This window comes from Pseudophryne corroboree, chromosome 6 (genome assembly GCF_028390025.1).
Source record: "Pseudophryne corroboree isolate aPseCor3 chromosome 6, aPseCor3.hap2, whole genome shotgun sequence".
NCBI classification, from domain to species: domain Eukaryota; kingdom Metazoa; phylum Chordata; class Amphibia; order Anura; family Myobatrachidae; genus Pseudophryne; species Pseudophryne corroboree.
This window is the reverse complement of record NC_086449.1, coordinates 467,972,800-467,987,065: the sequence shown is the minus strand read 5'-3', so window position 1 is coordinate 467,987,065 and position 14,266 is coordinate 467,972,800.

The following is a 14,266-nucleotide window of genomic DNA, read 5'->3' as shown; positions in this document are numbered from 1 at the left end:
AAAGTGTGTTTAAAGGTATAGCTTTATGGTTTAAGATAATATCGACATTATCAATGCCCTTGCGCACAAGATCCCGCATCTCTGGGAACTTGGCGGCTATTACATTAGCCCAATGTGTCAGTCTCTATTGCTGAAGTATTCTAGAGAAACTATGGGGGATATTTATCAAATCTTGGAAGGCCTGATTGAGACAGTGTATTTATTTGCAAAGTTATGTGTGGTGGCTGGAAACAAGGGCATGTCAGGACAGTTTTATGGGCATTCCCTAGTCAGCCACTGTGAATTTGTTTGCAACTGGAGAGGCCCTGGTGTCTTAGGGCAGCCGCTCAGTCTGAGACAGCATAGAGTTGCTCAGTGAGGTCTGATGGTGTCACCAATGTGCATCCCATGTTCCCATTTATGTACAGATTTGCTCAGCCTGATCTTGCACATAATCACCTGCCGTGTGAGAACGTATCGTGGCAAAGATTATATGCAGCCAGCATATGCTCAATGCTTCCCTATGGAAGTGGATGCATACGCACGAGCCTGCGGACATTCATGCACATGAGATTTGCAGCAAACGAGTCATCTTTGCTGCAATTAATTTGTAAAATCACACTGGGCACATCTGCACTCAAGCGGTGGATGTGTGCAGTGGTCATCTCTGTGCACGTGACGGTGGCTGAGCCTTTACCATATTTTTACAAGTCCTCTACAAGTGAAATCACAGCTGTGCATGCACCTGCATGCATCTCTGAATCAGGCTCAAGGTGGATAGAGATATATCTATCATACCCTAAGATACCAACCAATCAGTTTCTGTCATTTTACAGGCTGTGTTCCAAAAAATTGACACCAGAGGTGGTTTTAGGTGCGGGCTAGCAGGCCGGCCGCCCGGGGTGATGCGCCCTGAGGGCATGGGCGCAGTCACTCCACAGGCACCCACCTTCCCCCCAAACAATAACAGAGGATGAAACAGGCACTGGGGGGCTGCATGTGTACCAAGGAGGAGAGTGGGAAGAAAGACACTAGAGGTCCTACTTGACCTCTAGCATCTGACAGCAGCTGGAACACTGGCAGAAGAAGAAGATGCAGAAATGCATATTCTCCCTTGTAAACACCTCAGAATGAGCATGAACTCACTAGCAATAAGCATGAATCCCCTGGCAACAAGCAAGACACCCCTAGCAATGAGCATGAAATTCCTGACAACAAGCAGGAAACCCCTGGCAATCAGCATGGAACCAAAAACATGAAGCCCCTGACAACTAGCATGAAACCCATTGGCAATGAGCATGAGACCCCTGGCAATGAGCATGAGACCCCTGGCAATGAGCATGAGACCCTGGCAGCGAGCATGAGACCCCTGGCAATGAGCATGAGACCCTGGCAGCGAGCATGAGACCCCTGGCAATGAGCAGGAAACCCCTGGCAATGAGCATGGATCTCAGATCATGAAATCCTTTGCAATGAGCATGAGACTGCTGGCAACGAGCATTAGACCTCTAGCAACGAGCAGGTAATTAATTTAAAAGTAATTTGTAAGGGACATTATTGTGTGTGGAGCATAAAATGGTGTCAGGGGCATAACTGTATGTTGCATAATGTGTAATAGGCATTACAGTGTATGGCATAATGTGTGCAATAATGTGTAATGGGTATTATGGTATGTTGCATAATATGCAATGGGCATTATAGTGTGTGGCATAACATGTAATAGGCATTATGGTGTGTGGCATGAATTGAAATAGGAATTATGGCAAGTGGCATCAAATGCAAATGGTGTTATGGTGTGTGGCATAATGTGTAATGGGCATTACAGTGTGCAGCATAATATGTAATGGGCATTACTTTGTTACGGTCTATGGCATAACATGTAATGGGAGTTATGGTGTGGCATAATTTGGAATGGGCATTACGGTGTGTGGAATAATGTGGAATGGGCATTATGGTGTGTGACATAATGTGTACGGGGCATTACTAAAAGGAGGAAAAATGTCAGATAATTTATAAGGCACAAATCAGGGTTTTTTTCCCTTGTGTTTTTGTTTTTCCTGTGTTGTATAAGGGGCTCTACCTGGCATAATGTGTATAAGAGGCTCTACTCTACTGTGGTGTAATGTGTGTAAGGGGCTCTAACATGGAATAATGTGTATAAGGTACTACTGTGTAATGTAATGTGATTGACAGACACTACTGTGTGGTGTAATGTGCATTGTTACTATTCTGTGACCACTCCCCTTCCCCATGAAGCTACACCCCTATTTTTTGGTGCACACTAATCCTGTTTTGTACAAGAGGGAGTAGAGGGGGCGCCAAAGGAAACTTTTGCCCTGGGCGCCACAAGGTCTAGAACGAGCCCTGATTGACAGAAGTTGATTTGTTGGTACTTTATCTCTCTCCAAGATTAGATGTAACGCCCACAAATCCGGTGTCGGAATTTAAACTACATGTGGGATTTAAATAAACCTGGTTCGGTTAAGATCAGAGAGACAGACCTGTTTTACCCCTCAGACACAATGACAATACAAAGATCAGGATCCAACTCCATTTTATTATTATATGTTAAAGGTGACAGTGACAGAATAAGTAACAATTAGGTAAAGAACTCTTTGCTGGAATGCACAACAGAAGGAAACTTTGAAATAAGCTGGCGTTGTCTTTACCATAGCACAGTTTCTTATAACCAGCAACAACAATAGGCAGGTGAGTTGCGGGAATAGGTAAGCAAGCTGGAGCTGTCTTTACAATGGCACAGTCTCTTATAACCAGCAATAACAGTAGGCAGGTGACTTTGCGGGAACAGGTAAGCAAGCTGGCGTTGTCTTTAATAATAACACTGTCACGTATAACCAGCAATAACAATAGGCAGGTAAGTTACGGGAACAGTAAACAAGCTGGTGTTGTCTTTAATAATAGCACAGTCTCGTATAACCAGCAATAACAATAGGCAGGTGAGTTGCGGGAACAGGTAAGCAAGCTGGCGTTATCCTATCAATAGCACAGTCAATAATAACCTGCCTTTGTAATAGTAATAAGCTAACAGGCACTACTGGGCGGAGTTTGCATAACACAGTCAATAATAACTCGCCTTTGTAATAATATCACACACAGGTCCATGAAGTGGGCTAACAACTAGAGATGAGCGCCGGAAATTTTTCGGGTTTTGTGTTTTGGTTTTGGGTTCGGTTCCGCGGCCGTGTTTTGGGTTCGACCGCGTTTTGGCAAAACCTCACCGAATTTTTTTTGTCGGATTCGGGTGTGTTTTGGATTCGGGTGTTTTTTTCAAAAAACCCTAAAAAACAGCTTAAATCATAGAATTTGGGGGTCATTTTGATCCCAAAGTATTATTAACCTCAAAAACCATAATTTCCACTCATTTTCAGTCTATTCTGAATACCTCACACCTCACAATATTATTTTTAGTCCTAAAATTTGCACCGAGGTCGCTGTGTGAGTAAGATAAGCGACCCTAGTGGCCGACACAAACACCGGGCCCATCTAGGAGTGGCACTGCAGTGTCACGCAGGATGTCCCTTCCAAAAAACCCTCCCCAAACAGCACATGACGCAAAGAAAAAAAGAGGCGCAATGAGGTAGCTGTGTGAGTAAGATAAGCGACCCTAGTGGCCGACACAAACACCGGGCCCATCTAGGAGTGGCACTGCAGTGTCACGCAGGATGTCCCTTCCAAAAAACCCTCCCCAAACAGCACATGACGCAAAGAAAAAAAGAGGCGCAATGAGGTAGCTGTGTGAGTAAGATAAGCGACCCTAGTGGCCGACACAAACACCGGGCCCATCTAGGAGTGGCACTTGCAGGGGACGTGCAAATGGTGGAAGGCGCATGCTCTTCACGTCCAGTGTTGGGAAGGTCAGGCATCGCAACCGACACAATTGGACTCTCCTTGTGGATTTGGGATTTCGAAGAACGCACAGTTCTTTGCGGTGCTTTTGCCAGCTTGAGTCTTTTCAGTTTTCTAGCGAGAGGCTGAGTGCTTCCATCCTCATGTGAAGCTGAACCACTAGCCATGAACATAGGCCAGGGCCTCAGCCGTTCCTTGCCACTCCGTGTGGTAAATGGCATATTGGCAAGTTTACGCTTCTCCTCCGACAATTTTATTTTAGGTTTTGGAGTCCTTTTTTTACTGATATTTGGTGTTTTGGATTTGACATGCTCTGTACTATGACATTGGGCATCGGCCTTGGCAGACGACGTTGCTGGCATTTCATCGTCTCGGCCATGACTAGTGGCAGCAGCTTCAGCACGAGGTGGAAGTGGATCTTGATCTTTCCCTAATTTTGGAACCTCAACATTTTTGTTCTCCATATTTTAATAGGCACAACTAAAAGGCACCTCAGGTAAACAATGGAGATGGATGGATACTAGTATACAATTATGGATGGACTGCCGAGTGCCGACACAGAGGTAGCTACAGCCGTGGACTACCGTACTGTACTGTGTCTGCTGCTAATATAGACTGGTTGATAATGAGATGTAGTATGTATAAAGAAGAAAGAAAAAAAAACCACGGGTAGGTGGTATACAATTATGGACGGACTGCCGAGTGCCGACACAGAGGTAGCTACAGCCGTGGACTACCGTACTGTACTGTGTCTGCTGCTAATATAGACTGGTTGATAATGAGATGTAGTATGTATAAAGAAGAAAGAAAAAAAAACCACGGGTAGGTGGTATACAATTATGGATGGACTGCCGAGTGCCGACACAGAGGTAGCTACAGCCGTGGACTACCGTACTGTACTGTGTCTGCTGCTAATATAGACTGGATGATAATGAGATGTAGTATGTATAAAGAAGAAAGAAAAAAAACCACGGGTAGGTGGTATACAATTATGGATGGACTGCCGAGTGCCGACACAGAGGTAGCTACAGCCGTGGACTACCGTACTGTACTGTGTCTGCTGCTAATATAGACTGGATGATAATGAGATGTAGTATGTATAAAGAAGAAAGAAAAAAAAACCACGGGTAGGTGGTATACAATTATGGACGGACTGCCGAGTGCCGACACAGAGGTAGCTACAGCCGTGGACTACCGTACTGTACTGTGTCTGCTGCTAATATAGACTGGTTGATAATGAGATGTAGTATGTATAAAGAAGAAAGAAAAAAAAACCACGGGTAGGTGGTATACAATTATGGATGGACTGCCGAGTGCCGACACAGAGGTAGCTACAGCCGTGGACTACCGTACTGTACTGTGTCTGCTGCTAATATAGACTGGATGATAATGAGATGTAGTATGTATAAAGAAGAAAAAAAAAAACACGGGTAGGTGGTATACAATTATGGATGGACTGCCGAGTGCCGACACAGAGGTAGCTACAGCCGTGGACTACCGTACTGTACTGTGTCTGCTGCTAATATAGACTGGATGATAATGAGATGTAGTATGTATAAAGAAGAAAGAAAAAAAAAACCACGGGTAGGTGGTATACAATTATGGATGGACTGCCGAGTGCCGACACAGAGGTAGCTACAGCCGTGAACTACCGTACTGTGTCTGCTGCGACTGGATGATAAATAATGATATAAAAAATATATATATATCACTACTGCAGCCGGACAGGTATATATTATATAATGACGGACCTGCTGGACACTGTCTGTCAGCAGAATGAGTTTTTTATAGAATAAAAAAACACCACACAAGTCACACGACGAGTGTTTAACTTTTTCAGGCAATCACAATATAGTATACTATACTGGTGGTCAGTGTGGTCAGGTCACTGGTCAGTCACACTGGCAGTGGCACTCCTGCCTGCAGCAAAAGTGTGCACTGTTTAATTTTAATAATATGTATGTACTCCTGGCTCCTGCTATAACCTATAACTGCTCCCCAGTCTCCCCCACAATTAAGCTGTGTGAGCACAGTCAGATATTATACATAGATGATGCAGCACACTGGGCTGAGCACAGATATGGTATGTGACTGAGTCACTGTGTATCGTTTTTTTCAGGCAGAGAACGGATTATATTAAATAAAACTGCACTGGTGGTCACTGGTCAGTGGTCAGTCACTAGTAAACTCTGCACTCTCTAGTACTCCTAAGCTCCAGTAAATCAAGTGTCTCTGTCTCAATCTCACTCTCTCTCTTCTAATCTAAATGGAGAGGACGCCAGCCACGTCCTCTCCCTATCAATCTCAATGCACGTGTGAAAATGGCGGCGACGCGCGGCTCCTTATATAGAATCCGAGTCTCGCGATAGAATCCGAGCCTCGCGAGAATCCGACAGCGTCATGATGACGTTCGGGCGCGCTCGGGTTAACCGAGCAAGGCGGGAAGATCCGAGTCGCTCGGATCCGTGTAAAAAAAGCTGAAGTTCGGGCGGGTTCGGATTCCGAGGAACCGAACCCGCTCATCTCTACTAACAACCTTACAATACGCTTTTGCACGCAGCATTCACATAAGATAAAACCACCATTGACACCGAAAGAAGCACTGTATATATCTTACTGCATTTGCACTAACACATTTCACGCTTAGGGGTCACAACCACATGAGTGAACTATCAGCACTAACTTCCAAGTATAACATGAATACAACATTGCATACATTTACAGCAACACAATAAGCATTGAACACAGCAAATTACATTATACAGTCAATAATGCATTGGCCCCTGGGGACAGGGATCTATAACCCAATTTTTCTTCTTTTTTCCCAACAAGGTAATTGACCCAGTGCAGCTTTTCCCCATTTAAAATGCTGATGGGGCTCCTGAGTTGAGGGACCCATACCCTTATAGCAGCTGTATGGGGCACTGTAGTGAGGGGAGGCTACCCCCTTAATACTTCTGATAGGGCACAAAACCAATAGTAGCCTACCACCTATTCAATATGTCCCCTTTAGCAGAGTATGGGCAGCAGAAGGGTTAACGCACAGAGAGGTACAGACATTGGGCAAGGTAACTCAGGGGAGCCTACCCCCTTTACTTAACTTGTCTCACGGGGCACAACGGGAAGGGGTGCCTACCCCTTTAACTATTTCTTCCCCCCCAAATGCAGAGTTCTGGCAGCGGAAGGGCAATCAGGGCCTCACCACCTGCTGCGGCGCTTCTGCCACCTCCAATAGCCTTGGTCTTCGGCACCACCCGGGATGCAGAGCACCGCACCGGGGATGCACCCTTGTGTCGGCGTCCACTGAGCTCCGCTGCACAGTTATGGGGCACTTGCAACAGCTGCGCTGTCTTCATTTCTTGCAGGGATCTTCTCCGGTCTCTGCCATCTTCTCCACCGCACTGTCTTCGGTCTTCCCAGGGGTCCTCTTCTCTGCGCCGTCCTCCTGCTGGCTGTCCGGGGTCGGTTGAGGCTAGATCCAAGATGCCTAAGGGACCTTTTCCATCAGGGGGAGGAGCCATGACACAAGGGGGAGGAGCTACGCCAGCGGGACAGTTGCTCTAGTATCCACGCCACCAACTATTACCTTTAGTAATTAGGTGGCGAGCGAAGCGAGCCACCGTGCCCGAAGCGTGGCGAGCGAAGCGAGCCCGCGAGGGTACTTTTCTGGTACCTTGTTCGGCCATAGCTCCTCCCCCTGGTGACGGGTCTCCTCCCCTAGGTACGCCAGAAGGTCCCTTCTCCCACTCCGATATAGAATCAACCGTCCGGGGTCCTCTCTGCTCCAGCCGCGGTGCTCTCCGGTCAGGCGGCCAGTGGTCCTCACTGGGGGCTTCCTTCCGGGGTCATCCTTCGCGGTGCCTGCGCGCCCATCGCCTGCCTCCAGCTGCCGCTCCTCGGGATCCAGGGGACGGAGGTCATCACTGCTTCACTGGACGGACTGTGGTCTCTCTGGTTCAGCTTTCAGTCTCTAGGCAGCGGCGGCACTTCGCCGCGTTCCGTTCCTGCTGGCACTGACGCGGTCAGCTCTTCTACCCAGGCAGGGTCTTCGCCTTTCTAGCTAGCACTGGTCCTGCGGTCTCTCCGGCGTTGCGGCTCTGATCCTCCAGCTGTGGTCCACTCAGCTGCTGGGCATCCACCTCCCCATCGGACCATGCTACACCGGATTCTACATAGCTGTGGCTCCTCAGGTATGCTTCCCCATCTCCTGGGCTCTCCTTCCCACGCTGGGGACCTGCTTATATTAGTCTCTGTCCCTCTGGACCTCCCCTGTTCTGGGTCCTCACTGGCTCCCTTTCCCCAGCAACGGTCCGCCCCAGATGCCTTCTCCCTGGAACCTGGGGGGGCCCAATCACCAGGGGACAATCTTCCCGAACTTTGCTGTTGCTGGCCGAGGGAAGGGGGGGGGGGGGATTTCCCTTGTGGTACCAATGCTCCCTGTCCAGAGATGACAGGGTCAAAAAAAGAAAGGCCCTGTCATTACTATAGGGCTGTGGGGATCCTCTGGCTATGTGAGGGACAATTAATAAAAAAAAAAAAACAGTGGGGTCTTTTTCAAATTAACACAATGGGGGAATTACAGATAAATCTCTCTATCAGCTATAGGGAAACATGTCAAAGGTTCAACTAGCTGCCGTTCACCTTATCCATTGGAGATTGCCTTCCTTATATGGATTGAGACTATCTGATTGCAGCCTTCCATTTTCCGGTGACTCTCCTGCAGCACGCTTATATAAGGCACTACACTGACCTTAACAATACTGCAGTTCATGCTCAAAATCCTGATATCGAGCTCCCCCGAGCTGTGGGTAATACAATATTAATGCACCCTCTACACAGTGGAGTCCACTGATGCATGGCTTCAGAGCCGGCCCTAGCTATAGGCAAGCTAGGCAATTGCCTAGGGCATTTGGAATGCCCAGAGGCATTGAAGCCTGCCTAGTGTCGGCAGACAGACACAAAGGCTGCATCTGGTGATGTTAGCTATTGCACTGATGATGAGTTTAGTCACTCATTGTACGCCGCCCAGACGCTGCAGGGTCGTAACCAGGGACATTGCAGTGCGGTTGGGGAGAGAACGAGTTGCTATCTATTGCAGGACCACATCCGCCCCCCCCTTTCTTCCTCTCTGCCATGCTCCCTCCCATCCACAGTACCAAGCCAGCCCCCTTCAGCCCACCCCCTTCTTCCCCTCTATACCCGCTCTCTCCCATCCATATCATGACCTAGCCAGTTCCCTTAGGTCCTGGGCGGGGTCTGATCTCTCCAGGACAGAGGACCAAGCCACTCACACTTCTTTCCCTCTGCCTATTCCTGCTTACCTCTACCTTGCACTGTCCCGGCGAAGTATCAAGCCCCGCCTCCTTCTTCCCCTCAGCCAGCCCAGTCCCTGCTTTCCTTCTACCCCGCTCTGCCCAGCCTGGAGGACCACGCCCCACCCCCTTCTTTCCCTCAGCCAATATCCACTTTCCCTCTACCATCACTGTCCCGGCTGGGGGACCAAGCCCCACCCCCTTATTCCATTCAGCCCGCCAACACCACTTCTGCTCTACTCAGCTCTATCCCAGGACCTTGCTAGGCATGCCTCCTCATTCAACTCTACCATGTCGCAGTGTCACCTACTCTGAAGCTGCAGTGGACAGAGAGAGGACTTCATTATGGTAAGTTTGGCCTTTTGCCATGCACAATAAGCGGTCTACCGGTTAGCGGCTTTAGAATCTTATATGTTTAGTAGAAAGCTTTTAACTGGGTAATAGCAACTGTGCATCTCCTGCATCTGGCATCCCAGTGCAGGTATAGTTCCAAATATGTGGTCTCCATAGATGTGGTAAATAACCAGTGCATTAATATTTCCACTTGTAATGTAACTTGGATAAGATTGGTCAGTGTGGCCACGCTAAACCTCTGTTGCAATCAGGCAGTCTCGTCTCACCGTAGAGTAACAGTCCTCATACGAGAGGGGGGTATCCTCTGGGTTTGCTTGCCGCAAAATAGGAGACACACGGCTGTTCAAATACTGACCGCCGGGCAGGGGCACCAGGCAAAATCTTGCCTAGGGCATCAAAATGGTTAGGGCTGGCTCTGCATGGCTTGGCTGGATTACTGTCTGTAGGAATTACAATACATAGGGCTGTGGTTGTAATGCCTAGCTTGTGACATTCCTATCTGTTGAGCATATTGGGACATTTATAGTTATTAATTGACAAGTTGCTTATTGACTCTGCTTTGACAGATTTGCTCGCTAATTACTTGATAAGCCAAGCACAATGGCAATCATGCATCTTTAGTATACACTTATCTCATACCTCAGCTGATAACAAGGTGTGTATCTATCAGGGACATGCTGTGAGCTAAATGGCTCAGGAGGCACTGGCTAACCCCAGAGCCAGAATTCCATGCAATATATGAGCCAAAGGGTACATCTGGGCATTATACACAGGTGCAGCAGTATAAACTCCTGGAAATTGGGTGAGTTTTGATCAGAGATGTACAGAAAAGACAGGCACTGCCTCACCTGCCATAGACTTTTTACTCCAGAGTTTGGGCTATAAAAATTATTACAATAATGCAAAGAAGATATTTCAAACAAATTATTAGTATTTTTCATATACAGGTTGAGTATCCCTTATCCAAAATGCTTGGGACCGGACGTATTTTGGATATGGGATTTTTCCGTAGTTTGGAATAATTGCATACCATAATGAGATATCATGTTGATGGGACCTAAATCTAAGCACAGAATGCATTTATGTTTCATATACACCTTATACACACAGCCTGGAGGTAATTTTAGCCAATATTTTTTATAATTTTGTGCATCAAACAAAGTGTGTCTACATTCACACAATTCATTTATGTTTCACATACACCTTATACACACAGCCTGAAAGTCATTTAATACAATATTTTTAATAACTTTGTGTATTAAACATAGTTTGTGTACATTGAGCCATCAAAAAACAAAGGTTTCACTATCTCACTCTCACTCAAAAAAGTCCGTATTTCGGAATATTCCGTATTTCGGAATATTTGGATATGGGATACTCAACCTGTACTTTATTCAGTCAAAACTCTGGTTTAAACGTAAGTATGTCAGGAAAAGCTCTGCCTCACCCCACCACACGTCACTGGTATCTATGTTTTTATTTTTGTGATTTATTTTTATGGTGTATTTTTTTTTTTTTTTTTTTGTCTAGTACTTATTCTAGATCAGTATTGGTATTAAACATTATTTTTTATTGCGATCTGGAGTCTCTAATATGTAATATTTGGTTATTCAGTGTTACTGCTAGTTTCATTGTATCTTTGTTATTCCATTTAGTGAATAAGGTGCTTATTAATACCACTTCGCCACCAAAACCCAGGTCCGACCCTGGACATGGTTTCAGCCCAGGTCAGACCCCATTTGCACTATATCTTAGACCCAGGTTATTCCAGGGTCAGCCCCTGAACCTATGTCTGCCCTATATGTCACTCACAGACACTCCCTTGAGGTGAACCTCTGCATACACAGCAGTGCCTACACATATTCACTAATTGGTGAGCTGTATGAAACCCTGCTACTCTCAAACTCCACTCCATCACCAGTGTACATGTAACAGTGATACAGCTGTACCTATTATCTTTCAAGAAACTGGGCTTTTCATAGTCCCTCATTCCGAGTTGTTTGCTCGCAAGCTGCTTTTAGTAGCATTGCACACGCTAAGCCGCCGCCTACTGGGAGTGAATCTTAGCTTCTTAAAATTGCGAACGAAAGATTCTCAAAATTGCGACTACACACCTCTTAGCAGTTTCTGAGTAGCTCCAGACTTACTCGGCATCTGCGATCAGTTCAGTACTTGTCGTTCCTGGTTTGACGTCACAAACACACCCAGCGTTCGCCCAGACACTCCTCCGTTTCTCCAGCCACTCCCGCGTTTTTCCCAGAAACGGTAGCGTTTTTTTCCCACACGCCCATAAAACGGCCTGTTTCCGCCCAGAAACACCCACTTCCTGTCAATCACACTCCGATCGCCTGAACGAAGAAAAAGCCGTGAGTAAAATACCTAACTGTATAGCAAATTTACTTGGCGCAGTCGCAGTGTGAACATTGCGCATGTGCACTAAGCGGAAAATCGCTGCGATGCGAAGAAATTTACCGAGCGAACAACTCGGAATGACCCCCATAGTTTGAGTTATCCACTGGGGCCTATATAACTCAATACACAATATCAACACCTGCACATACATCATTTCCAACATCTGTGACTACAGTTACAAATTTTATTAAGAAGTTTAAAGTCCATGGGACTGTAACCAACCTACCCTGGACATTGTCGCAAGAGGAAAAACGACCACAGATTAACCACTTGACTGGCATGGTCACATCAGATGCGACTATGCCTGCAATGCTTTATCTGACCTGGTCGCACAAGATGCGACCAGCCAGATAAACAGTGTTAGCAGTGTGGCAGGGAAGGGAAACTTCCCTCAGGAAGTTCCCCCTGCCTCCCAGCCCCCAGTGTTGCCGTGCTGCCGATCATTGCTCACGGCAGGATCCCCCATCCCCAGTGGCTGCAGACAATAGCAGATGCTGGTAAGTGTAAATCATCACCACCAAGCCTCCCCCCTCCCCCAGCACCCCCCCACCCCGTGTACCTGGCAGCTGCCGGGCTCTAAAAACTAAAGTCGCGTTGGTCGCAATGTTACCGATGTTCCAATGGTCGTGATGTTCCAGATCGATATTCAGATGTTTGCAAAAAAATACAAAAAAAAGAAAGAAAAGTTTGTCTCTTTTTTTTAACTAAAATCATTTTGGATAGGGTTAAATTCATGTTCTTCACCTAATTCACTCATAAAAAAAACCCTGACAATTGCTGAGCGGTTTTTGGGGAAAAAAGTTGGCAGGTAAGTGGTTAAACAGAAGTATAGTGAGAATGGTAAAAAAAACAACCAAAGAAAACTTCCAAAGGGATGCTGGGGGGCTATTCAATTTCAGACTCAGATGTTATCGCAGACAGCCAGTGTGTATATATATATATATATATATATATATATATACCAGACTCCAGAGGATTGCACAGCAATGGACTTCACAAGGAGAAACGAAAGGACACCAGCATCTTGTGGCAAGCTTTCAGGCTTTATTAGCCCTTCATCAGGCAGTGTACAATAAAGACATAACATAAAAAACATAAACTAGCTAGATTGTGTTTAAATGTGGCAAAGTGTCGAGCTAATGGTTGCTCAGACACTTTCCCATTGAGAGCTGCCCTGATAGAAGTACGGTGCATAGCCATCCGTTCTTTAAAAGGACGAATGGTTTTGCCTATGTAGCACAAGCCACATGGGCATTTAACCATATATACTACATATGGGGTACTGCATGTTAAAACATGTCTGATACTAATTTTTTTACCCGTATGTGGATGATAGAAAAAACGGGATGCTGTCATGTGTTGGTAGGTGGTGCAGCCCGTACATTTGTAACAACCTGGAATTCTCCTTTGTGTAGTATGTTTCAACTGTGTAAAATCGGTAATATCAGAATGTACTACCCAATCTCTAATGTTGCGCCCACGTTTGAAACAGGGCATCATTTTTGAGTATTTAAAACACTTCAAATCTCTATCATTTCGTAAAATGGGCCACAAAGAACGTGTGGATCTACTAATATCTTGATGGGCAGTAGTGAAATACTGAACCCAACAAATCCTATCATGGTTGGGTTTAGCACCGGAATGTGCAAGAGCTTCTTCTCTAGATACTTTGTTAATAGAGCATAGAGCACTTTTGCAGTTAGAATCTAAATGGATATACATTTTAGATACAGTTAAGCCTAAGGGATTGAATGACCTACTGAATTTTAACATATTTTTATAAAGTGATATGTTTGCCTGTAATTTGGGATTAAGTATAGGCATTTATACTCTGAACGGGCTATGTCAATGTTTTTTCATTTGAGTTAAAATTCATTAACTGTATTGTATTCATATGAGCCTGCAATGATCGTATGCTTGTTTACATCTATACTTTATTTATTATATTTGTATACATATGTATTCTTACCACGATGTTATGAAATTCATGTAAAAAAGGTGTCTTTGTTTGTTATTTCTCAGATGGCGGGTTGCCGTGGAAATGGGGGGGTGACGCAAGGATGTCAGCTTGCAGCGTGAACCCGGAAGCCCTCTGAGCGCTACCGCCGGGACCTGCGGCTGCCCGGCGTCTTGAGACACGAGGTGGGGGTATAAGAGGTATGTTTTTTATGTTATGTCTTTATTGTACACTGCCTGATGAAGGGCTAATAAAGCCCGAAAGCTTGCCACAAGATGCTGGTGTCCTTTCGTTTCTCCTTGTGAAGTCCGTTGCTGTGCAATCCTCTGGAGTCTGGTAGTTATGTTTTGATTTGCACCACGGCAGATGATTTATAGGAAGGAGG